This window comes from Lissotriton helveticus, chromosome 1_2, assembly GCF_964261635.1.
Source record: "Lissotriton helveticus chromosome 1_2, aLisHel1.1, whole genome shotgun sequence".
NCBI lineage: Eukaryota > Metazoa > Chordata > Amphibia > Caudata > Salamandridae > Lissotriton > Lissotriton helveticus.
The window spans coordinates 285,992,285-286,018,347 of NC_136058.1; the positions used below are offsets into that span (position 1 = coordinate 285,992,285).

A 26,063-nucleotide genomic window follows, 5' to 3' on the forward strand; every position below is an offset into this window, starting at 1 on the left:
GGGACTAGGAGGGGGGTGGTTACACCCCTCTCCTTTGGCGGGCTTTCCCCAGGCCAGGGGCTGGAGTGCCCCTGGAACTGGTTTCAGCCGGCCAGGAGGCAAGGACAAAGGGTTTCCTGCCACTTGTAGTCACCTTCCTCTAAAGCCCTGCCTACCTAGGATACACAAAATCCTGTCTGGGACGGTGCTGGCACCGCCCCTGGCAGGAAACCCTTTGTCCTTGCCTCCTGGGCTGGGAGGACTCCCAGCAGCAGGAGGGCAGACTTGTGTCTCGGTGGCAGCATCCACTTTGTGGAGCTAAGGCTCTGTCTGACTTTAACCGGGGTTACAGGTTACATACATGTTGTGTCCCTCTAGAAGGGTGGAATGCTAACCCCGTCGCCAGAATTGGAGAGGGGTTAGTATTCCAATTCGTATGACACCTTACTCGACATGTTTTGATAAAGCGATACCAGAGTTGGCATATAACCGCGAGGATTATAATGCACTTAAGAGTATATGGTATGCGATATCATGGAAACGGCTAAGGGATGGATCCCGAAAGCCGCAGACAGGCTCAGCTCATGCCAGAGCACTATCTCACACGATTCCAAGCACTCTGCCTTCAGGATTGTTAAGGCCTGCCATAGGAGTGACTGATAGGAGATCTGTGTGTCCATTTAGGTTTAGATATAGGAATACTATATCTACAGCAGAGGTTGAGTACACCTCTCTGCCCCAGCTGTCAAGCAGCCAGTTGTGTCTGATTTAGTTAGTCAGCCCAGGGGTGGCATAATCCATGCTGCAGCCCCTGGGAGACTTCTGGGTGCACCTCAGCCCTGGGTACAGGGACTTGAGGGCCCAGTGCCAATTTAGTACCTGGGTACAATTTGGAGTAGAGAGAACAGCTAGGCTGTGGGTCTGATTAGCAGGCCCACAGCCAGGAAAAGTCGTAAACCAGTGAAGCAAAAAGCAAAAATCTGGGTGATCATAGGATTGCAGACCCTACTCTCCTACAGCCACCACCCTGGTTCTGGTTCTGCTGCTTGACCCTTGTCCTGACCCATCTGTCTGCCTTCTTTCCCAATTCTTGGGGAGAGGTCAGATCTGAGTCAATCAAGTGCGGATGCAACAACTGGTTCTGACAATTATTTAAGATTTGCTCTCTCATATTTAGATTATACAATCCTGTGTAATCAGTAACTTTACTTCCCAGTAACCAGCCCTCCAGAGACTTAGTGGCACAATCAACAAAGTCAGTCCAATCTTGAGCCCGAGTTTTCTGGTTATCCCTGAACATCAACCTGTACTGTTCAGTGGTAAGCCAAACTCAATCAGAGCAGTTTTCAAGACCTGGTAATCATTTGCATCCTCATCTCTAACAGTGAGGAGCTTGTCTCTACCTTTACCTTCAAAGGAGAGCCACAATATAGCTGCCCACTGACTCTGGGGTACCTGCTGTACTTTGCAGGCTCTCTCCAAAGCAGTTATCCACTTGTGGATATCATCTCCTGTCTTATAGGAGGGCACTATTTTACTCAGGTGTATAATATCAAAACTCCTGTCTCTATCCCTAGGGATAGTGCTGCCACCAGTGGGGACTACCCCACTCAACTGTTGCTCTCTAGCAAAGGCAAGCTTCTATTTGGCAAGGGCAAGTTCTTCCCTCTGGATCCTCAGATTAGCCTGCTTCATCCTGGCTTCATGCTCTCTCCTCTGAGGGGAAGTCATTCTCCTCTGAGCAGAGGCATGAGAGTCACAGATCTAATGGAGTCCCTAGAATGAGACCTATCTCTTCTAACTCCATGGTTAGGCCTGCTCAGGGTCAGTACTGGGGGTCCCCCAGGTCCTTCCCTATGTAGGTCTAAGTTGGCCCTTGTGAGTCTGCTGACTATCACAGAACCATTGTCTGCCTCATCCCCAGATGGTTCTTCTTCCTCCTCCTCTTCTACATTCTCTGTTTCAGGGAGGTCTGGATCTCCAAGAGTACCTTCTAAGGCTGGCATGATCCTATCTGGATTAGAGGGGTCTGTGTTGGCAGCCCTTCTGGCATCATATGTCTCTAAGAGACCTAACAGAAAAGGAGTGGTAGGGTTAGAACCCTGTTTCAATTTCCTGGAGGTACACAATTGTCTCATCTCCTGGAAACTGAGAGCTGCATATCTGGAAAGGACCTGTGGAGGGTCACTAACCACAAGGGGAGTCACTGAGGTCTCTCCTGTGGTAGACATGCTTTCTAGTGAGGTGTAAGTGGTGCACTTACCTACACTATGGGGTTTTCTACTGATTCCTTGCTAAGAGTTGTAGTCAGGGTGTGCTAGGCCCTTTCTACTACAACAGCTGGTTCAGTAGAACTCAGAGTATTTCTAAGCTTGTTATATGTACCTAGGTACCTTATGTGATCTTTCAAATGATATTTCAAGATTATATGTGGTAAAAACGACAGCAAGCTCAAATCCCACCGCTGCCACCAATGTGAGAAGTTGGCCTGATATATGATGCTCACTAGTTCTAGTGATCACCTTGTATCAGTCCAAACAACCCTTATGGTGATTGTTTGTAAGTCAACCTCATAGACCAGCTATCCTAATGGTAGCATGGACAAAGCAGTCTTAGGCTAAACTCTTTTGGCATGTGAAGCCAGCTGTTTTACCACAATATAACCCTTTGAATACCAGATGAAAGGACACCACACAGGTTGTTATGAAAATAAACAGTATATTTATTAATAACAAACACCTCTGAACTTTTTATGAGATCAGATGGCTAAGCACATGACAATCTCTTTGGGAAAAATACGATAAGTTGCACAAAATTACAATGGTGCCCTAAGGGCACGGCAAACCATATACTAAGTAAATGGTATAAGGAAATCGATAGAAGGAATGGAGCAGTCCAGAGGCTGTAGGTTCGCTGGGACTACACTATCCTAACCTCAGGTAAGTAATAGGAGGCCCACGGGACGCGTGTGCAGAGTGTGAACTCACACGCGAGATGCAGAACAAAGTCAATGGACAGTACAGTTTACGAAAAAGGTGAGTACAGACAGTCTTTACTATCTAGGACTAAAACAACTGGGAATCTGGACACTAGGAGAGTTAATCTACCTATGAGCACCGAAATGCTCTTGTTACCTCACCCACGGGCTGCGGGTGCATAGGTGTGAAAGTGTGTCGGGTTTCTGCGTTGAAGTAAATGGAGCCTTGAAGAAAAGATGCTGCAGGCGACCAGGAGGAAGATGTCCGGTGCGATCCAAGGGTGGATCGAGGAAGAAGAGGACCTGAAAGCAGAGGGGACAGTGGTCAAAGTCACTAGCCAGTGACCGGTGTGGAACCAGGAAGGAACCAGATGCTGTCGTCGCGATCAGGTGAAGAGTGGACGCTCGTCTCTGCAGCCATGTGGACCAGGAGGTGTCTTCGACGACCTGGATGGAGGCACGAGCTGTCCCACGCAGGCTCTCGCTGTCGGCGGTGTCGGATCCGGAGTCAACAGGCCTTGGCAAAGGCAACCCACGCGGTGAGTGGAAACGGCGTCTGGTGCGGACCAGGAGGGTCCTGGGTGCTCCTCTTTTGGAAGGGAGCAAGGGCCAGTCTGGAGCAACCAGACCAGCAGTGTAGATTTCAAGGATCGTCGTCTAGGAGGCCACTAGCCAGCCGGCAAGAGACCAGACAACGCGTCGAGCAGCAACCAAGCAAAAGGGCCCCACGCAGATCTCGTGGATGCTGGAGGGCTGGTCTTCGGTGCAGGTGCTGCTCGGGGCTGGGGGTTCTCAATCCCCAAAGCACTCTCGAGGACGCCTCTGAAGGGATGCCTCTGAAGTTGTGCTGGAAGCGAAGTGCTGTTTCTTCAAGATGGCCGGTCCCACGTGTCTCGTCGCACCCACGGATCTCCGCTGTGCTGCAGATGTAGGTTGAGGTAGGAGAGGTCTGGAAGTCCGGATCTCGTCGGGCTCTGAAGTCTGGTTCCGGCAGGAAGGACGACAAAGTGAACTGCTAGGACGCTTGATGGTGCCTGCAGTTGCAGGGTGGACACTCCTTGCCCACAAGGGAGATTCTTCAGTCTTCTGTGGAGCAGAACGTTGAAGTCCAGAGTTTCTTCTTTGTAGAGTAGTTCAGGATAATCCAATTTGGAATGGGACCAGCTCCTACCTTTATCCTGCTAAAGGGGGCTGTACTGCTGACTAGGTCCCTCCCATGGGTGGGACCAGGAAGGGGGGTGGTTACACCCCCTATCCTTTTTCTGGTTTCGCGCTGGGGCTGGAGTGCCCCAGGAACTGGTTTGAACCGGGGTATGCACAGGGACACCTTGTGCCCTCCCTACCTCAATACACAAATTTCTGTCGGGGGTGGTGCTAGCACCTCCCAAGGCAGGAAACCCTTTGTCCAGGCCTCCCTCGCTGGAAGGACTCCCAGCAGCAGGAGGTCAGACTTGTGTCTGTGGTGGCAGCATCCATTTTGTGATGCTGAGGCTTCGTTTAACTTTAACCGGGGTTGACAGTTACCTACATGTCTTGTCCCTCTAAAAGGGTGGAATGCTACCCCCGTCGCCAGAATTGGCGAGGGGGTAGTATTCCAATTCGTATGACACCTTACTCGACATGTTTTGATAATGCTATACCAAAGTTAGCATTCAACCGCGAGGATTATAAATGCACTTAAGAGTATATGGTATAGCGTTATCATGGAACAGCTATAAGGACTTGGTTCCGCAAGCTGCAGGCAGGCTCAGCTCATGCTAGAGCACCATCTCACATAATTCCAAGCACTCTGCCTTCAGGATTGATAAGGCCTGCCATAGGAGTGACTGATAAGAATATATGTGTCCATTTTAGGGTTAGATATAGGTATACTATATCTACAGCAAAGGGTGATTACACCACCTTGCCCCACCTGTGTTACCAGCCAGTTGTGTCTGTTTAGATGGCCAGCCAGGGGTTGCATAATACATGCTTCAGCCCCTGGTAGGCCTTGGGTTCCCCTATGCCCTGGGTACCTAAGGAACACTGTACAGGGGCTGATAAGGTGTCCCAATTGGTAAATGCACCTAAAGTACATGTGTGTCAATTTAGAGAGAGAACAGCTAGGGTGTGGGTCTGATTAGCAGGCCCACAGCCAGGGAAAGCCGTAAACCAGTGAAGCAAAAAGCAAAAATCTGGGGTGACCATAGGATTGCAGACCCTAATCTCCTACAACGATCTCACACATAACCAAGCACTCTGCCTCCATGATTGTTAAGGCCTGCCATAGGAGTGACTTATAGGTTACTGTGTGTCTATATACAAGGGTAGATATAGGAATACTATACCTAAGCAAGGGGTGATTACACGACCTTGCCCCAGCTGAGTGATCAGCCAGTTGTGTCAGTTTGAGTGGCCAGCCAGGGGTGGCATAATACATGCTGCAGCCCCTGGTAGGCCTTGGTTACACCTATGCCCTGAGTACACTTCTACAGGGGCTGATAAGGTGAACTAATTCCCAAATGTGGATGTACCTAGAGTACATGGTGTGAATTTAGAGAGAGAGAGTGCATCTGGGCTGTGGGTCTGATTAGCAGGCCCACAGCTACATCTTGAAAACCAGTAAAGTAAAAAGTGGGGGTGACCATCGGAAGCAGACCCTACTCTCCTACAGGCTGCAGGCTTTCTTTCCAAACAGCCTTGAACAATCAAAAGGGAGATCCAAAAGTGTTACCTGCACATCTGGGGAGAACTCTGATGATTTAAGCCAGGCACTCCTTGTAGCAACAGCAGATCCCGTGATCCTGGCAACAGAGTCTGCAGTGTCCAGACCACTTTGAATCACCTGACAAGCAGCAGCTTGTGTGTCTGATAAGACCTCATTAAAATTCTGTCTGTCCTCCTCAGACAATATAGGGGCAAGTTGCTTAACAGAGTCCATTAGGGCATGGATGTAACGTCCCAAAAGGCAGGCGGCATATCTGGACTTCAATGCCATGCTTGGTGAGGAAAACCCCTTTTTTGCTGACTGGTCAAGTTTTTTCGACTCCCTATCGCCAGGAACCTGAGGAAAAGCCACAGAAGATCTTTTGGAACAGGCAGCTTGAACCACTAGACTCTCAGGAGAAGGATGGGAAGTTAAAAAGTACGGGTCCCCTGGAGCTGCCCTGTATCTCCTGGCAACAGAATTAGAAACTGCCAGAGCCAAAAAGGGCTTACGCCAAACGTCCATTACAGGCTCAGTGATGGCAAAGGCTTTACCACAGTAGAAGGTGAATGAAGAACTTCCGTCAAGATATTTGACTTAAATTCAGCCGTGGGTAGCTGGAGGTCTAAAAGTTCTGCTGCCTTCCTTATCACTGGGTGGTAAGGAGCCACATCCTTTGAAGGAGCATCAGATGGAGGTGAAAGCTCCCATTCTGGAGACATATCAAGGTCACTGGCCTCCTTCAGTTTTTCAAAATATTCAACCGACTCCTGAATTTCTCCTTCCTCCATTTCCTCCAAACGATAACTGCTCTTCTAAAATCCTGTGAGCCTCTCTCCTACATCTCACTCGCCCCAGTGTCGAATGAGCCGGACACGACTCAGACGGAGCCGGCGTCGAACACGGATCCGGAGGCACAGCCTGCGTTGAACGAGGTCAAGCTGACAGCACCAGAGATGAAGGGAACGGCGTCTACGTCCTCGGCGCTGGGAAATGCCAAAGCAGAGCCTCTGGAGAAATGGCATAAAGGGAGCCTGAGCATTGGCATGAGGAACACCCAGATTAAACGCCATAGGACCCATGGGACCCGAAGGTGTTCCAGAGGGGTACATAGCCCATTGAAAAACTCCATACATTGCATTTAGAAAAATCAATGGATTTTGCCCCGGGCCAGGGAAAGGTGGAAAACTCCTGGAGAAGGCTCAAGCATTACCGGACTTTGGCCAGTCGGCGCCAACAGTGGAGCCACTGGAGTCGACGACTCATCTGGCGCTTGAACTACTTCCTCCGGAGCATATGCAAAAGTCGGAGATGGAGCTGGCGTCTGAGAATGAGCTGGCAAAGCCACAGGCAAAGCTAATCTTACCGGAGAACCCTGATTCGAGGGAGAAGGCGACACAAAGTCTTTACGACGTAGAGGAGCTGGCGAGGTAGACTTCGGAGCCGTGTCTTTATCTTAACGGCTTCTTGACCCATGCCTCCTCTTATGCTTCTTAGATCTAGAAGCATGCCCTGACATCGACTTCGAGCCTGACCTCGACCTTCTACCTCTTTTCTCCTTCCTCATCTTCGCCATTAAGAGTTTAGCTTGTCTATCCTTTAACGCCTTCAGGTTCATTTTTCTACAGCAGGCACATCCCTCGACGTCGTGATCCAACGACAAGCACCAGACACAATCTTCATGTCGATCTGTAATAGACATGTGTCCTCCGCACTCCCTGCAGGGCTTAAACCAGGACTTCCACAACGACATCCTCGAAAAGTAAAACAAGACCAGAAAAACAAGCAGAAACACAAAGTAGCAAGTGAAACCACGGAGAGTCCAAGAAAAACCGTTAGCGTCGACGGTGCGGAAAAAAGGGAACGGACCTCATCACGCTGATGAGTCTCTCTTATGGCTCGAAATGACACCAGTGGAGTCGCGAGCGGAGCCATGCTTCTGTGACGTCGTCGTCCTAGTCGGCGTGGAGAGCTACAAAAAATTTCTGAATGCTGCTGCGCAGGGAATATTCACAAGGTGAGGAATCCACTGGCAGATGTATCCATCAGAAATAGCCTTTAAGAGTGCCCAGAAAAGAGCCCTGCTGGGCCAAAGAAAGAAGGAACAAGAGTACTTCAGAAAGAGGGGGGAGAAAGAGGATCCACAGTCTTTGCTGTGCACCATGCCACACATTTGTTCCATCTGCAGACGTATATTTTCTTAGTGGAGGGACGACTGGCTGCCAAGATATCACAGACTTCGGGAGGAAGATAGAAAGCAGTCAACTGTCGCTGCTCAATCTCCACGCAAGTAGGTGGAGGCTGGACAGGTTCGGTGGAGGCCCAACCCCTGGTGCTGCGACAGAAGATCCTCTCGACGAGGCAGTCGGATCAGATAATCGATGGCCATGTGCAATAGCTCGGGATACCAGACTGTGCCCAATCCGGCGCCACAAGGATGACTTGGGCCTGGTCGCGCTTGATCCTCAGCACTCCGGGCAGAAGTGGTATAGGCGAAAAGGCATATATAAGTCCACAACTACACTTGCGACAAAAAGCGTCACCTAGCAAACGCCGCCTTGGAAATTCCAACGTGCAGAATTGCGGACATTGTGCTTTCTCTTGGGTGGCGAATAGATCTTACCAAGGCTCTCCCCACTGCTGAAAGAGACCTTGCGCCACCTCAGAGTGAAGACGCCATTCGTGAATTATCATGCACCTGCAGCTGAGTTTGTCCGCCCTGGCGTTCAGCAAACCTACGAGGTGTTGAACCACCAAGGAAATTCCCTGATGTTCCAGCCATGCCAAGAGACGGACAGACTCTTCACATAGGGTCTACGACCCACCCCGGAATGTTTGTTGCAGTACCACATGGCGGTGGTGTTGTCCGTGAACACCTGCACCACTCTTCCCCGGATAGAGGGAAGGAATGCCTTTAGTACAAGACGGATCGCCCAAAGATCCAGAAGGTTGATGTGGAGGCCGGACTCCGCCAGAGACCAGAGGCCTCTGATCTCCACCTCTAGCATGTGGCTGCCCCATCCCAGCAGTGATGCATCTGTCACCATTGTGAACTCCAGGTGGGGAAGGGAGAGGGATCTGCCACTGACCCAATTCCGGTTTGTTAGCCACCACCACAATTGTCATGCAGTGCCCTCTGTGATCTGGATGTGATCGGACAGATTATCCTGATGCTGTGCCCACTGGAACGGCAGAGCTCACATATGCCACCTGGCATGACCCACCAGCAGGATGCAGAAGGCCATGAGGCCCAGCAGCCTCAGGGTCAATCTTAACCAAAACCTAGGATAGAGGCTGAAAGATCGGAATCATAGCCTGAATATTCCGGACTCACTGTTCGGGGGGATAGACCCAAAACTGCGTCGTGTCCAGAACAGCTGCGATGAAAAGGAGCTTCTGAAAGGGAGTCAGGTGTGACTTTGGCACGTTGACCGAGAACCCCTGCGAATGTAGGAGGTTGGCCGTACTCTGGAGTGTGAGATGACAGCCTGGGCCGAGTCAGCCAGCCGTCGAGCTGAGGGAACACTGGAAACCCTGATCTGCGCAGTTGAGCTGCGACCACCACCATCACTTTGGTGAACACCCAGGGGCACTGGTAAGGCCAAAGGGGAGCATGGTAAACTGAACATGCTTGTGGCCTACTGTGAACCGCAGGTAACGCTGGAGGGCCAGCTGTATGGTGATGTGTAAATAAGCGTACTGCAAGGCCAACGCTACCATCAATCTCCTGGGTCTAGGCCAGACAAGACCTGAGCGAGCGTCAACATTTTGAACTTCTCCTTCTGGAAGAAGTGGTTGACGTTCCTGAGATCGAAGATAGGACGCAGGCCTTTGTCCTTGGGTGCCAGAAAGTAATGGGAATAGCAACCACAACCTACTTCTGGGAAAGGAACGCGCTCGATGGCACCCTTGGCCAAGAGTGTCGAAACTTCCTGTTGGAGAAGGGCCTGATGATCCTCCGACATGCGATGGTACTGAGGTGGCATGGCTGGAGGGGTAGTCTCGAAGGGGAAGCTGTATTTGCAAAACCCACCTGTCTGACGTGATGATGCGCCAGTGGGGAAGGTAAAAAGGTAAAAGCGAATCCTACCGCCCACTGGCGTTTGGTGGCCTTGAAAGGTTGGACTAGGAAGGTTTGGAGGCTGCTGCACAGGGGGCTGCAGTGGACTGGCCCGCCCGCTAGCCCCCAGACCGACAGCAGTGGTTCCCACGTCACTGGCCGCGCTGAGGCTGAACAGCTAGTGCCAACCTGTGGCTCTGTGCGGCACACCCCTTCCGTAGCCACAAAAGGGACAAAAGGCAGACTGCACAAGGCAGGTGGTGGAGAGGCCCAAGGACCTCGCCGTAGCGCAAAAGTCCTTAAAGCGCTCTAGGGCGTTGTCTGCCTTGGCGCCGAATAGGCGACTGCCATCAAAGGGCATGTCCATAAGAGTGGATTAGACATCCACTGAAAAACTAGTCGACCTCAACCAGGTGAAGCGGCGAAGGGCTACCAACGTGGAAATCGTCCTGCCTAGTGAGTCTGTGGTATCCAGCCCAAAGTGGATGGTAAACTTCGCTGCGTCCCTCCCTTCAGCAATTGCCCATGAGAGTACGGCCCGGGCCTCCTTCAGGCACTGAGGCAGCACTTGCGCAACCTTATCCCACACAGAGTGGGTGTAACAGCCCAACAGACATGCAGTGTTTACCGACTACAGTCCCAAGCTGGAGGAAGAAAACATCTTCCCAAGATGGTCCAGCTTTTTGGACTCCCTATCTGGTGGAGCGTTAGGGAATGCACCTTCTGAGGTGGAGGCTTTGGACCACCAAGCTCTCATGGGTGGGGTGTTGAGAGGAAAGTGGGGTCGCCTGTGGCAGGGAGGTCGCGTGTGGCAATCAACTTAGCCACAGGGACCCGTATGTTGGGCCATGGACCAGGTCCCCAATAGGATGTCTGTCAGGGCTTCATTATACGGCAGCAGGGGCTCCGAAGAGCTCACTGCTGGTTGAAGCACCTCTGTCAGGTTTGTTCTGACAGCCACCGTTGGTAGCTCGAGGCGGAGAGGCACAGCCGATCTAAGCAACACCACTGCATATGAAGCTCCCTCCTCCATAGCCACGGTAGGAGGAGACAACATGCCAAGGTCTGGTGAGGTATCCAAACCACTGGCTTCCCCCAATTCCTCTCTCCAGTCCGGTTCGTAACCTAACTGGTCTTTTAAAGGGTCTCAACACCCCTCCCTGCCCTCATAACTCTCCTCTGGCTGTTTCTCTGGTCTCAGAGAGCCAGGGTGGAACAGGGGCACAAAAGTACCCATACGCACCGGATCTGGCGTCGGCCGACCCCCGTCCGGCTCCGTGTCTACCTCGAGGTGGAGGCTCGGGTCGACGTAGGCTGGGGGACACAGCAGACGCCAGTTGCAGACATGGTGCCGGTGGATTTGGCGCAGGGGGAGGTGTAACAAGGTCATCCGGCGCCGATCCAAGCCTGCATCCAAGGGGACCCTGCGGTGCCGGGGCCAGAGTCGAAGGCCCAGGGCCCCCAGTCGAATCTACGGGCCCGAAGATGCGCTAGCAGAGTCGGGCTGCATAAAGATGGCATGCATCGCTCCGGGTCCCGGGAAGGGAGGGAGGGAAGCCCGCAGTTGGCCCTTCGGACTCCACAAGCGGAGCCGCAGGAGTGGCACCACCTGCATCCCTAGTAGCGTCGGCCAACAGACTGGGAGAAGTTGAAGAGTGACTATGCTTCTTCGACTTCTTGTGCATCAACTTACCTGACCCAGAGTGCAAAGACTTGAATGAAGAGTGATTGCTCCACGACCAGTCCCTTGACCTCCTACGCCACCTGGGCCTCGAAAGGCGAGGAGCTGAATGCCAGGCCACAAGAGGTTTTTGGGACCACTCCCGCAAAGACTTCGGATTCATGATCCGGCAGTCAGAGCACGACTTGGGGGTCGTGCTCACGCTCCAGGCAGAAGAGGCACATGTGGTGTGCATCCGTCACAGACATCAGTCTGCTACAGGCACCGGAAGCCTTGAAGCCAGGCATCCCTTGTGCACCAGGAGTCGATAGACTCAAAAACTGTCGACAAAAGTTGAGAAAAAGTGACTGGAGGTACTGCTCTCACCAGATCTGCGCTTGCTGGCATGGAAAAATAAAGAACTGACGTCAGAGCGCGAGGGAGGCATCCAAGTAGCTACCACGATGTCATCACGGCGACTATGACTCCAACGCGGAGTCGACAGACGCGTAGGGGTACTGCTGACGAATATTCTCCGGATCCAGTCTGACATCTGGGGGTAATTCTAAGGTAAGGAATCTATAAGGAGTAGTTTCTGTCCTGTAACTCCAGTTCTGTAGTAGGGGTATCTCTGTTATAGTCATAATCTAATGAATAGTCCCGCCCATGTGCGTGGACCCCGGCAATCAAAAATAATCTCTTAAGTTGTCAGAAAATTGCAGAACTGCAAAGACACTTAAGAGAAAATTTAAAGACAAATAATGCAGCCTATATCCACAGGCTACACTGTCCAGTACTTCAACTAGAAATTCCACCAAAAATCCACAAACAGCAAAGCCTGTCCAGATTCCCTTGTTTTTACTGCAAAACCCCTCAGAAATGATAGAGAGGAAGACCTGGACAGACAAGCCCCATAGGCTGCCATTATGTGGCTTAAATAGGATACTGTGCCTTTAAGAGAACCTTCCAGAACCTTCTCTCAGTATCCCAGAATGCATAGCAGGTCCAACTTACTTTCAGTTCTTTTTGAAGGCGTAAAACGCCAGACCTGTCGCATTCCTTAAGGAACATTTCTCTCCACCGGGGAGGCGGGAGGGCGCTTATGACTATAACAGAGATACCCCTACTACAGAACTGGAGTTACAGGACAGAAACTACTCCTTCTGTAGTAGGGGATCTCTGTGTATAGTCATAATCTAGTGAATAGAATGGCAAGCCCATCCCCACACCAAAGCGGCGGTGGAGAAAAGAGAATTAACGCCACTATTGTGCGAACAGATTTCGCAGCGAAGCCTGCCCAACCTGAGCGTCTGCCCTGGCATCAGTGTCCAGGCAGTAATGCTTAGCAAAGGTATGAACCGACTTCCAAGTGGCCGCCTTGCAGATTTCTGCCATCGGAACATTACGGAGCAAAGCTGTCGTGGCAGCTTTGCCCCTGGTGGAATGAGCCTTAGGCTTACCTCCTAAGGTCTTATTAGCTTTTTGGTAACATAGCTGTATGCAGGACACAATCCACCTAGAGATAGACTGCTTATAGGTCGCAAGACCCGTCCTGACAGATCCATAATTGATAAACAATTGGTCAGACCTACGAATATATTTGGTCTTATCCAGATAGAACTTCAATACCCTCCTAACATCCAGGGAATGTAACGACCTTTCCGCTGGAGATGAAGGATTCTGAAAAAACGTAGGCAAAGTTATGGTCTGGTTGACATGAAAATCAGAAATAACCTTGGGAAGAAATTTAGGGTGAGTACGCATAACAACCTTAGCAGCATGAAATACAGTATAAGGTTCTTGGCAACACAACGCCTGAATTTCACTCACCCTGCGGGCCGATGTAATGGCCACGAGGACGGCCGCCTTCCAGGACAGGTGCTGCAACGAAGCCTTATGAATAGGTTCAAAAGGCTCCTTCATCAACCTGGACAGCACCACATTCAATTCCCATGAAGGCGAAGGAAGCCTGACAGGAGGGAACACTTTCTTCAAGCCTTCCAAAAAATCTTTGATCACAGGGATCTGGAAGAAGGAAGGCTGCGAAGGGCATTTCCTGTAGGCAGTCAAAGCAGCAAGATGAACCTTAATAGAATGGACATTAAGGCCAGACTGCGCCAACTGTAGAAGATAAGGAAGGATGACATCTTCCTTACAAGTCGTCGGGTCATAGTTCTTAGACTTGCACCAGATACAAAATCTCTTCCACTTGTAAGCATAGGAAGTCCTAGTGGAAGGTCTCTTAGACTCCTTCAGTATGTCCATGCAATCTGCAGGGAGATTCAGATGACCATATTGCACTAACTCAGGAGCCATGCTGCCAAACTCAAAGACGAGAGGTTGGGGTGCAACATCAGCCCCTCGAACTTCGTCAGAAGGTCCGGCCTGCAAGGCAGCCGAATGTGAGGAAGGAGAGACCGGTGAAGCAGGTCCGTGAACCACCACTGTCTGGGCCATTCCGGGGCAATCAGTATCATCCGCGCCCTGGACTGGGACAGCTTGATGAGAACCGTCGGAATCAGGGGAATGGGTGGAAAAGCGTACAGAAAGCTGTTCGACCAGTTGATCCATAACGCATTCCCCAGCGTCCCCGGCTGGTAGTACCTGGAGGCGAAGTCTCGGCATTTGCTGTTTTCTGCGGTGGCAAACAGATCTACGTCTGGAGTCCCCCACCTTGCAAAGACTTCTCCTAGTACTTCGTCGTTTATGACCCATTCGTGGTTTTCCTGAATCAGTCTGCTCAGCGCGTCTGCCTGAACATTCTGCACACCTGGCAGATGGGTAGCCGTTATCGTCAGTCCTCGAGCCAGAAGCCAGCGCCAGATCGCCTGCGCCTCCTGCGACAGGGTGCCTGACCTCGATCCTCCCTGCTTGTTGAGGTAATACATAGTGGTTGTATTGTCCGTCTGCACAAGGAGAGAGTCGGTCTGGAAGGATGGGTGAAAGACCTTCAGTGCCAAGTGAACAGCTCTGAGTTCCAGGAAATTGATGTGGTACGTGGACTCCGCCGGAGACCACGTCCCTTGAATCTGTAGGTCTCCAGAACGCGCTCCCCAGCCCTGGAGAGAAGCATCCGTCACGATAACCTGAGCGGGAATGTCCTTGTGGAAGGGAACCCCTCTGAGGAGATTCTCCGCTGAACACCACCACTTCAGAGACTGAAGAGCATGCAGAGATAGGCGTATCTTGTCGTCCCAAGATCCTCTCCTCTGATCCCACTGATCCTCCAAGCACTCCTGCAACGGTCTCATGTGCAGCCGTGCATGTGACGTCAGGAAGATACAGGAGGCCATCGATCCCAGCAGAGAAGACACCGTCCTCACTGTCGTGGACGGAGCGGACATGAGAGCCCGAGCCTTCTGAAGTAGTGATAATCGTCGCTCCTCCGAAGGAGACACGCTTGCTGACAGCGTATCGATGGAGGCTCCCAAGTACTGAATGCACTGGACTGGAGTCGGAACCGACTTGGACATGTTGATGTGCAACCCCAGCTTGTTCAAGAGAACGCACGTCTTCTGGAAGTGTGCTTGCGCTTCCGCGAAGGAGGAGGCCTTGATCAACCAGTCGTCCAGGTAAGGGTAGACAAACACCTTGTTCTTCCTTAGGTGTGCTGCTACCACCGCCATGCACTTTGAGAATGTTCTCGGCGCAGACTTCAGTCCGAATGGCAGTACTGTGTATTGATAGTGATTGGCGCCGACTTGGAACCGCAGGAACTTCCTGTGTTTGTGTGCAATGGGCACATGGAAGTAAGCATCCTGGAGGTCGATGGCACACAGCCAGTCTCCCCGTTGCAGCTGAGGATAAATCTGATGCAACGACAGCATGCAAAACTTTTCTCTGCGAATCCATTTGTTTGCTTGTCGCAAATCCAGAATGGGCCTGAACTCGTTCTTGTCCTTTTTGCGAACCAGAAAGAAGCGGGAGTACAGACCTCTTCCCCTTTGAGACAGAGGTACGACTTCGATCGCCCTTTTCCTTAACAGGATATCGGCCTCCGCCTGGAGCTCGCGCAGCTGATACTGCGAGCTGACCGGAGGGATCGATGGAGGAGGGCTGGTGAACCGAAGACTGTATCCATTGCAAACAATATTCAGCACCCACTTGTCCTGAGTAATTTTTCTCCACTCTGCCAGAAAAAATTGAATGCTTTCCCCCCACCGGAGCGGGTAACAGTTGACGGGGAAGTAAGTGCTCAGGGCCTAGACCCGGCCTGGCCCTTAGTCGCTGGTGCAGACTGATGGCCGCCTCTGCCCCTTTGGCGTTTCTGGAATGGTCTTCTGAACTGCTGCTGTTGTTGTTGCTGCTGTTGTCCAGCAGACTGGCCACGCCCTCTACCTTGACCACCGAACCGGCGTTGGAACGGACGGTACGTCTTCTTGGTCTTCTCCAAACCCACCGCTGTGAGCGTCTCAGCCTCCGCCTTCATGCGGGCCATTTCGTCGTCAGCGTGCTTCCCGAACAGGGTTTCGCCAGAGAATGGCAGATTGGCAACCCTCTGCTGAGCGTCCGGTTTCAGAGACGTAAGGCGGAGCCAGGCATGTCGTCGCTGGTTTATTCCGTGGCAGAAACCATGCGCCGCCAGAAGAGAGGAGTCGGCTGCAGCGCTGATGACCTGATTCGCCACCAACATCCCCTCGTTAAGCACCTCCTGGAAGTCTTCCCGCTTGTCCCGCGGAAGAAGTTCCACAAAGTGTTGAAGAGATTCCCAGAGGGCTCTGTCATACCGACCCAGCAAGGCCGTGGCACTAGCCGCCTTCATTGAGGTCGCTGAAGTCCCACAAACTCGTCTCCCAGAGGAATCCAACCACCTAGATTCCTTGTCTGGCGGAACAGTGGAGGAAGGCGTGGTGGCATGTTGTTTGCGCGCCGCCGTCACAATCACCGAGTCTGGAGGGGGCTCCAGCCGCAGAAAGGCTGGGTCCGAGTCGGGAGCCCGGTACTTCTTCTGCAGTCTGGAAGGCGCCGCCTTAGTCACCGCAGGAGTAAGGAAAAGATCCAGGGCCGGTTCTTCCAGGCCCGGCACCAGTGGCAGTAACGGCCGAGACAAGTGCTTCTGATGGAGCGTCTCAAAGATGACCGAGGTCTTCGGAGTGGGCACTGTCAAAGTAATGCCCAGTTTCGCTGCACCCCGTAACAGCACGTCCTGGAAGGACACCAGATCGTCGACTGGTGAGACCCGCGTGTCTGGCGAATCTGACAAGGTCGGGGAGTAGTCCCTGGTCCCAGACGACCTGGTCCGCGAACGAGACCTTTGTCTCCGGTGGCGCCGTCTAGATCGCGTTGAAGATCTATGACGCGAGCGTTCCCTTCGCCCGGAGCGGGAGCGTGACCTCCCAGCACATGGGCGCTCCCCCGGTTTCCGTGGAGGCGTCATCCGTGGTTTGTCCCGGGGCTTCGGGGTAGGCATACCCTTAGGAGGTGTCGGAAGCAGAGGCAGGGACACTGACCTTGGAGGCCTATGAGGAGGAACTGGCGGCAGAGGCCGCCCCTCAGGAGACGGCGGAGGCAGGGAGGGGAGAGGCGGTTTAGCCGGAGGAGCCTCCTTCGGCAGAGGAGGAGGAGGGGTCACAGGCCTTGGTGGCGTATATACCACCGAGTACCTCATGCCCGATGACTTCTTCGAGGAGGGGGCCTGTGAGCCAGACCCTCCCGAGCGTGAGCGACGCCTCCGACGTCCGCCACCAGATCCGGCGTGACTTCTGGAGCCAGAATCCTTCTTGCGCCTCTTAGAGGAGGTTGAGACCCCAGGAGACGCTGATCTCTTCCTGCTCGACGTCGAGCGTTTCCCATGCCTGTAATGGCTATCTCTAGGCTCTGGCGTCGAACGCCGCCTCCTCGACGTCGAGCGTTTCTTCCTCGACGTCGAGCGTTTCTTCCTCGACGCCGATCGTCGCCCCCTCGACGACGAGCGGCCAGACCTCGACGGCGAGCGTCGACTCTTCTTTCTCGAAGACCGCTTCCTCACTGTCCTCGACGCAGAGGGTCCCCTCGACGTCGAACTTGTCGACGGCGACCGGCGGTGTCGCTTCGACGGCGAGCGCCGGTGTCTTCGTCGACGACTCCGACGGCGGTGACTTCGACAGCGGCCTGGCCAGGCCTCTCGACGTCGATTTCCCACGCTGTCTCGACCCAGAGCCCCGGGGAGAAGGGGAACACACCGTCGTCATCCCTCTCGACGTCGTCGTCGATGCTATCGACGTCGACGGAGACCGGGACGTCGACGGAGACCGGGATCTTTTGCTGGTCTTCCTGCCTCTGGGGAGCCCCCCAGAGGCCTCAGCAGGGGCAGAGGGAGCCTTCCCAGCCTGCCCAGACCCACCTGCAGCCTGCAGACGCCTCTCCTCCAGGCCTTGGAGCCTAATCTTCAGCCTTTCCATCAGGGTCCTTGTAGAAAAGGCCTTGCAGATGTCACAACCTTCAGGGACATGCTCATCAGGGAGGCAAATAATGCAGACGTCGTGTTGATCAGTCTTAGCCTTCTTCCTTCCACATGCTGGGCACTTGTCGAATAAGGCAGGCATTTTAGATCCCTAAAAGCCTGAACAAAGACACAGAAGTGAACAGGAAACACCAAGAATCAAAGCAGAACACTTTTAAAAACCAAAAAGTGTCAAAACTCCAATAAACCCCTGAAAAGGGGTGCACAGGGTCCTGTAAGCAGGAGCAGGAGCCGGAAAAAAGAACTGAAAGTAAGTTGGACCTGCTATGCATTCTGGGATACTGAGAGAAGGTTCTGGAAGGTTCTCTTAAAGGCACAGTATCCTATTTAAGCCACATAATGGCAGCCTATGGGGCTTGTCGGTCCAGGTCTTCCTCTCTATCATTTCTGAGGGGTTTTGCAGTAAAAACAAGGGAATCTGGACAGGCTTTGCTGTTTGTGGATTTTTGGTGGAATTTCTAGTTGAAGTACTGCACAGTGTAGCCTGTGGATATAGGCTGCATTATTTGTCTTTAAATGTTCTCTTAAGTGTCTTTGCAGTTCTGCAATTTTCTGACAACTTAAGAGATTATTTTTGATTGCCGGGGTCCACGCACATGGGCGGGACTATTCACTAGATTATGACTATACACAGAGATCCCCTACTACAGAACTGTTTCTTTCAGATTGCGAAAACCAAAATAAGGTACCCGAGGACATCACAAAAGATTTTGGAACAAACATATGGGTCAGCATTTTTAGCAAACGAATTACAACAGGAGATTTAAAATTCAAGCAATTGTGAATAAGCGGATAATGCTGATAAACTTTAAAGCAAAAGTTACTTACCTTGGGTAACGATATATCTGTAAGAAACAGTAGTTAGTATTAGATTCCTTACCTTAGAATATCCCCAGGCGTCCGACTGGATCCGGAAACGTTTGCCTAGTAGTACCCTTGCGCGTCGGTAGGAGTCGTCTGTGGCTCCGCGTCCGTCGTCGTTGGCGCCGAAATGACGTCGCCGGAGTACTTAGACGCCGCCCTCACGCGCTGACGTCAGTTCTTATACACAGCTTTTCCGCGCCAGAAAACGCAGAGCCATGATAAAAACCAACACTGGTGCCATAAAAACTAGGGCCCTGAAAGGGGATGACCTTAACCCTAGATAGCGGTTCGTAGAACGGGGAGGATGGGTGGGGCGGTAAGGAATCTAATACTAACTACAGTTTCTTACAGATATATCGTTACCGAAGGTAAGTAAATTGTGCATCTGAAAGAAACCGGTTAGTATTAGATTCCTTACCTTAGAATAGATACCCCAGCAATACCAACCCCGGTGGTGGGTCTGCAAACCAATAATCACACCAGAAAGTCCTGGAGAACGGAACTGCTGAAAAAGCCATCTCTCCGGACTTGGCTGTCCAGGCTAGTGTCATGTGAACGTGTGCAGCGAGGACCACGTAGCTGCCTGACAGATGTCCTGCAAGGGGACTTCCCGGGCCAGGGCAGCAGTAGCCGCCGTGGCCCGTGTGGCATGGGCACGAAGCCCCAAAGAGTAACAAGCCTGGATGCACAAGACGACCCATCGAGAAATGGTTCGTTTATGCACCGCCCGTCCCTACTTAGCGCCCACGTAACCAACAAAGAGTTGGTGATCCACCCGGAACGGGCGTGTGCGATCTAAATAGAATGAGACCACACGTTTTGGGTCCAGACTGTGGAGCCTCTCTTCCTCTTTCGAGGGATGCGGAGGCGGAAAGCAGGTGGGCAAAGTGATGGACTGCCCGATGTGGAAGGCTGAGACTACCTTGGGCAAAAAAGAGGGTCGCGTCCGCAACACAACTTTGTCCGGATGGACTGAAAGCAAAGGAGGCTTAGAAGAAAGGGCCTGGAGCTCACTCACTCTACTGGCAGAGGTGATGGCAACCAGGAAATCAGTCTTCAGAGTAAGGAGGCGAAGAGGACAGTTATGAAATGGCTCAAATGGAGCGCACATCAGAAAAGTTAGAACAAGGTTCAAGTCCCACTGAGGCATCACGAAAGGAACTGGAGGAAACATGAGTGATGCCCTTATAAAACCTATTTACAACTGGGGACTTCAACATAGAGGGTTGATCAGGTAGCCTTAAGAACGCGGAAATGGCCTAGAGGTAGCCCTTCAGAGTGCCCAGAGCAGAGCCCTGCTGGGCAAGAGAAAGGAGGAAGAGAAGAACCTCTGAAAGAGGGGCAGAAAGGGGATCCACAGCCTGTGCTGTGCACCATGCCACAAATTTGTTCCACCTGCAGGCGTATACCGATTTTGTGGAGGGACGCCTGGCTGCCAGAATGACATTACAGACTTTAGGAGGCAAGTCGAATGGCCTCAACTGCCGCTGCCCAATCTCCACGCATGTAAGTAGAGACTGGACAGGTTCGGGTGGAGGACCGTCCCCTGCTGCTGCGACAGAAGGTCCTCCTGAAGAGGCAGACGAATCGGAGGATCGACTGACATGCTGAGTAGCTCGGGATAACAGTATCTTCGTGCCCAGTCCGGAGCCAAAAGGATGACTTGGGCCCGGTCGCGCCTGATCTTCAGCACTCTGGGCAGAAGTGGTATAGGCGGAAAGGCGTACAACAGACCGCAGCTCCACTCACAACGAAAAGCGTCTCAGAGCGAGTGCCGCCTTGGAAATTCCAACGCGCAGAACTGATGACATTGCACGTTCTCTTCTGTGGCGAATAGATCTAACCAAGGGTCTCCCCACTGCTGAAAGAGGCCTTGCGCCACTTCAGAGTTCAGACGCCGTTCGTGATCCATCATGCACCGACGGCTGAGTTTGTCCGCCCTGGCGTTCAGAGAACCTGCCAGGTATTGAACCACCAGGGTCACGCCCTTTTGTTCCAGCCATTGCCAGAGACGAGAGCCTCCTGGCATAGGGTCCACGACCCCACCCCGCCCTGTTTGTTGCAGTACCACTTGGCGGTGGTGTTGTCCGTGAACACCTGTACTACACTTCCCCCGGACAGAGGGGAGGAATGCTTTCAGCGCAAGTCAGATCGCCCGCAGCTCAAGAAGGTTGATGTGGAGCCGGGACTCCGCCGGAGGCCAAAGGCCTCTGATCTCCGCCTCTCCCATGTGGCCCCTCGAGCCCAAGAGGGATGCGTCCGAAAAAAACGACGTGCTCCGGTTGTGGAAGGGAGAAGGATCTGCCGCTGACCCAATTGCGGTCCGTGACCCACCACTGCAACTGTCTTGCAGTGCCCTCCGAGATCAAGACATGGTCGGACAAGTTGCCATGATGCCGGGCCCACTGAAACTTCAGGTTCCACTGCAGGGCCTGCATCCGCCACCTGGCGTGATGCACCAGAAGGATGCAGGAGGCCATCAGCCCCAGAAGCCGCAGCGTCAACCTGACCAAGACTCAGGATTAAGGCTGAAAGATCGGAATCAGAGCCTGAATATCCCGAACCCGCTGTTCGGGAGGATAAACCCGAAACTGCGAAGACTCTAGAACCACTCGATGAAGAGGAGCTTCTGAGTGGGGCACAGGTGTGACTTCGGCACATTGATGGAGAACCCCAGCAGGTGCAGGAAGTCGGCCGTAGTCTGGAGGTGGCTGACGACTGTCTGGGGCAAGCCCGCCTTCAACAACCAGTCTTCGAGATAGGGGAAGACTGACAGCCCTAATCTGCGCAGATGAGCTGCGACCACCGCCATCACTTTCGTGAACTCCCGAGGGGCGCTGGTAAGGCCGAAGGGGAGCACGGTAAACTGAAAGTGCTTGTGGCGTACCGTGAACCACAGGTAGTGCCGGTGGGGCGGCAGGATGGGGATGTGAAAATAAGCGTCCTGCAAGTCCAACGCTACCATCCAGTCTCCTGGGTCTAGGGCAGCTAAGTCCTGAGCCAAAGTCAGCATCTTGAACTTCTCCTTCCGGAGAAAGCCTTTGACGTTCGGGAGGTCCAAGATAGGGCGTAGGCCTCCTTTGCCCTTCTTGGGAACCAGAAAGTAGTGGGAATAGCAACCAGACCCTACTTCTGTCCCAGGAACGCGCTCGATGGTCCCCTTGGCCAAGAGGGCCTTAACTTCCTCCTGCAGAAGATTCAAGTGATCCCCCGACACGCAGTGGTATTGCGGTGGCATGGCTGGAGGGGTCGCCTTGAAGGGGAGATAGTAGCCCCTTCAGACGATTTGCAGCACCCACTTATCCGATGTGATGGTGCGCCAGCGGAGGAGGTGATGGCGAACCCTGCCCCCCACTGGCGTTGAATGGGCCTGAAAGCTCGGACTAGGAGGAATTTGAGGCAGATGCTGCAGGGGTGAATGTGGACTGGCCTCGCCGCTGTCCCCAGCCACCACATCCGCCGCCGCACTGGATGTTAGTCTGCAGCCCGTGGCAGGCAGGACGTGTGGGGGCGCCCCTTCCTTGGCCACGAAAGGAGCGAAAGACAGACTGCTCCTGACCCGGGGCCGACAGGCCCAAGTACTTGGCCGTAGCCCTGGAGTCCTTAAAGCGTATTATCTGCCTTGCCACCAAACGGCATGTCCATGAGGGTGCTCTGGACATCAGCCGAAAAGTTGGCGGACCTCAACCAGGCTTGGTGGCGAACCAACACAGTCGTTATCGGTCTGCCCTGTGAGACGTGATATCCAGTCCACATCGAATAGAGTACCACGCTGCGCAGAGAGTGGGTGTAATGGCCCAAGAGGCACGCAGTGTTGACTGACTGCAGTCCGCAGCTAAGGGACGAGAACAGTTTCTTACCAAACTGTTCGTACCTCTTGGATTCCAGATTCGGCAAGTGCTCAACAGGATGTCCATGAGAGCCTCAAAAAACGGCAGTAAAGGCTTCGGAGAGCAGGCCTGCGGTCTAAGGACCTCAGTGAGGATATTAGGCTTCACAGTAGCGACGGGGAGTGTAAGCGCCAAGGCCTTGGCTGCCCGCGTCAGCACCACACTATAAGCAGCCCCCTCCTCCGTAGCCACGGTAGGAGGGGAGACAAAACCAGTGTCAGGTGAGGTGTCTTGACCACTGGCCTACCCTAGCTCCTCTGTCCAGTCCTGAAAGGACTGACACTCACGTGTCAGAGGGTCCTCAAACCCATCCCAACCCTCCTCGTCCTCCATCTCCTGAAATTCAGGGTCAAAGGATGGAGCCGGATCAAAGGAGAAACGTTCTTCTGCCGGCGCCGAATGCGGCGTTGAGCGACGCCGAACCGACGCCGGATCCGGACCGAGGGAGGAATCAGGAACGACAACGTCCGGGGACGGCGTTGGGGGCGACACCGTGGGGGTTGGCGGAGGGGTCGTGAGGTCGACCAGCGGCGACCCGGATCTGGACCCAGTGGGGCCTTGAATCTCCTCTGGCGTCGCATCAAGACCAGGGACCGGCGTGTGTGGGGCTGGCTGCGACTGCTCTGGTGGAGCCGCGTGGGCGGTGTCGCCCAAACCCCCGGCTGCATCGCGCCAGTGTGGTGTTGGCGACTTCAAACGGCAAGGGCCGACTGCCGGAGCTCGAGGCGCTTACGGGACCGCTCCCGCCTACCCTTCGACGTCAAGGCCTGGCAGTCGGTGCACAGCTTGTCATCGTGGTAGAACCCCAAACAACGTAGGCACCGGTGATGGGGGTCAGTAACAGACATCAGTCGGTCGCAGTCGGCTCAGGGCTTAAACCCGGGCATCCCTACCGGCACCGATGGAGTCGTTCGACTCGAAAAACTGATCAAAAAAGTTTAGTCAAAAAATGCCTAAGGGTACCACTTTTTCCGGATAGGTGCTTGCTGGTGCGGAAAAAAGAACTGACGTCAGCGCGTGAGGGTGGCGTCCAAGTACTCCGACGACGTCATCATGGCGCCAACGACGGACGTGGAGCCGCGGACGACGCCTACCGACGCACAGGGGTACTGCTGACGAAAACTTTCCAGATCCAGTCTTACGCCTGGGGATATTCTAAGGTAAGGAATCTAATACTAACCTGTTTCTTTCAGATAGGGGGCGCATGGCCTCTGCATATCTTCCAGCAACCAAGCTGTGAGAGTCATACTGGAGGTAACAGGAGGGGTCTGTCTAACAAAAGTCAGTTTAAAAAAACAAAAGTGCGGTTGCTCGCAGTGTGCAGAAATATTCAGAAAGACTAACTTAAATAATCACATAAGGAGTGAAAAAAAAGTTGCCATACACATCTCTTTTCTGCTTGTCACAGTACTGCTAGAAAAACCGAGCAGAAGAAAGAAAAGGCATGTTTCTTTTTCGAAACAGCTGCTTTGAATTAGGTTTCATGACCTGACCTGCCTTTCCCTTCGGCTGCTGGCAGCAGACATTGTGACATCAGAACTAAACAGTAGTAAGTTATAACAGTGGAGCAGCTAACAGGCCACTGGATGCTCACAAGTCAGCTACTGTAAAGAGAGTAAAGCAAAATCCCATGCATTACACTTGGATTAGAATATATTTCACAATAGCTAAATCTGCCTTTATAGGAAACTTTCAACACTTTATACATATTGTGCAAAAGTCCTAAAAATAAATATGAATACATAAAATGTTCTAACATTTCGGTTAAAACTAAGTACCCTCTGTTTTGGGTGGAGACTAATGTCTATGAAGTGGAATTTTACAAATATTTGGGCATGACTCGTCGGCGTGGAACGCTACAAAAAAAAAAAAAGAAATTCCGAATGGCTGCGGGCGCAGGGGATATTCACAAGGTGAGAAATCCACTGGCAGATTTATCCATCAGAATAGGAGTTATGCACCAGAAGCAAGCCACAGACATGGCTCTAACAAGGCTTGGGTAAAATTTAAATTATGCTGGCATAATTCACCTAATTTTTTACATGCAGTTCCCATTTTACACCACTTATAGTTTTGCCCCAGTCCAAGTAAAAATGTACAGAGAACACATAGGCAACAGAATGTGAGCATCTGTTTGCTGTGCTCGTTTTTTTGCACTTTTGTAGCATGAGATTCAGCCCTGCATCTTGCTAGACTAAGGTGTAAATGGACTAATGAACCTAAGGGGTGTAAAGATTGTCTAAACACAGAAAACATGTAGAATGAAGTTAAATAGGATAAGAGAAAGAGGAAAAAAATTGTAGGCAGTCCATTTAAATTAAGATGTGTTGGTGAGAACATGGTAGTTGGGCTGTGTCTCTCCACTTGGAAAACGTGTAGGTCTCATAGCGAGGTGGACAGAAAGCAAATAGCATATGGTTGCTTTTAATGTTCACCGAGTACAATGCCATACAAACTACAATGCAGGACCAAGAATACCTGAAGAATATGACCATGAAAGAAGCAATGCTATAGAACCAAGGGTACCACTGTTCCTTGAGATTTCTGCTTGAAGAGTTTAGAAGTAAGTTACATCTGAGACAGCAGTGCTACAGTTGTCTGCGGGTGACTTCTCTTGGAAATTCACACAAGTTGGTATCTTTGAAAATCCTTCAAAACTGATCACATCAGACTTCAGTTGGACAATCTAAGCTGCAAAGGTCTTTCCTACGGCTCTTCCAAACAGTCTGAGAATGTACCCATTCTTGATAGACCGCTAAGTTGGACCTTTTGCTGCTATGGCCTTGCATCCTCTTCCCTTTGCATTTAAATTCATTCTCAGAACTCGTTTTATTTTTTTATTTTTAAATTAACAGCAAGTTATGCTGGCCTCTTTTGCTGCAAGTGCTGCATTTATGTTACAGTAGTTGTGCATGCTCCAGGGTGCCCAACCAAGTGTGAATTGAAGAGCTACAATGCTTGCTGTGCTTGGACACTGGAACAGGCGCAAGGTCTGCCAAACTGGCAAGCTGTGGCCCCAGAGAAATAGACATATTTTGTATATTTCTTTAGTAGAGCGATGTTTCAGAAGCGGTATGGAAAGTTCAACTTACATTGGGCCCATATCGCGAATAGAAAGTTCAGGTTTCATTTATCTTTGAAGAAGTTTAGGTCAATTAAACAAGGGGCAAGAGCTTTGAGCAGAGAGGAAAGATGCAGACATGCTTACGATAGACAGATCAGGCGTCCAATTGGATGAAATCCATATTTGAAGAAAATGATGCATTAACCACACAATATAGAAATATTTCATGTTTGAAGTCCTAATGAATTTTGAAAACATTTTGTGCAACAGAATCAATTAAAACTGACAAGTCAGTCTTGTACTGAAAGATTTAATATCAACTCCTTTGGGCGCCTACATTTGTGCATCTGATCGCGAACTCAAGGCTAAATTTGTGTGGACTGAATTCATGGAATGTTTGAATACCACAAGAAAGCTTAGTTCATGAGATTCTGTTTTGTA

The 26,063-nt window shown here is 51.9% G+C and overlaps 1 protein-coding gene across 2 annotated transcripts in view; it reads right to left on the reverse strand.

The window, feature by feature from the left end:
* Positions 1-26,063, reverse strand: part of KIF2C (kinesin family member 2C) — a 1,469,089-nt gene that overhangs the window by 260,450 nt on the left and 1,182,576 nt on the right. The window lies entirely within an intron of this gene.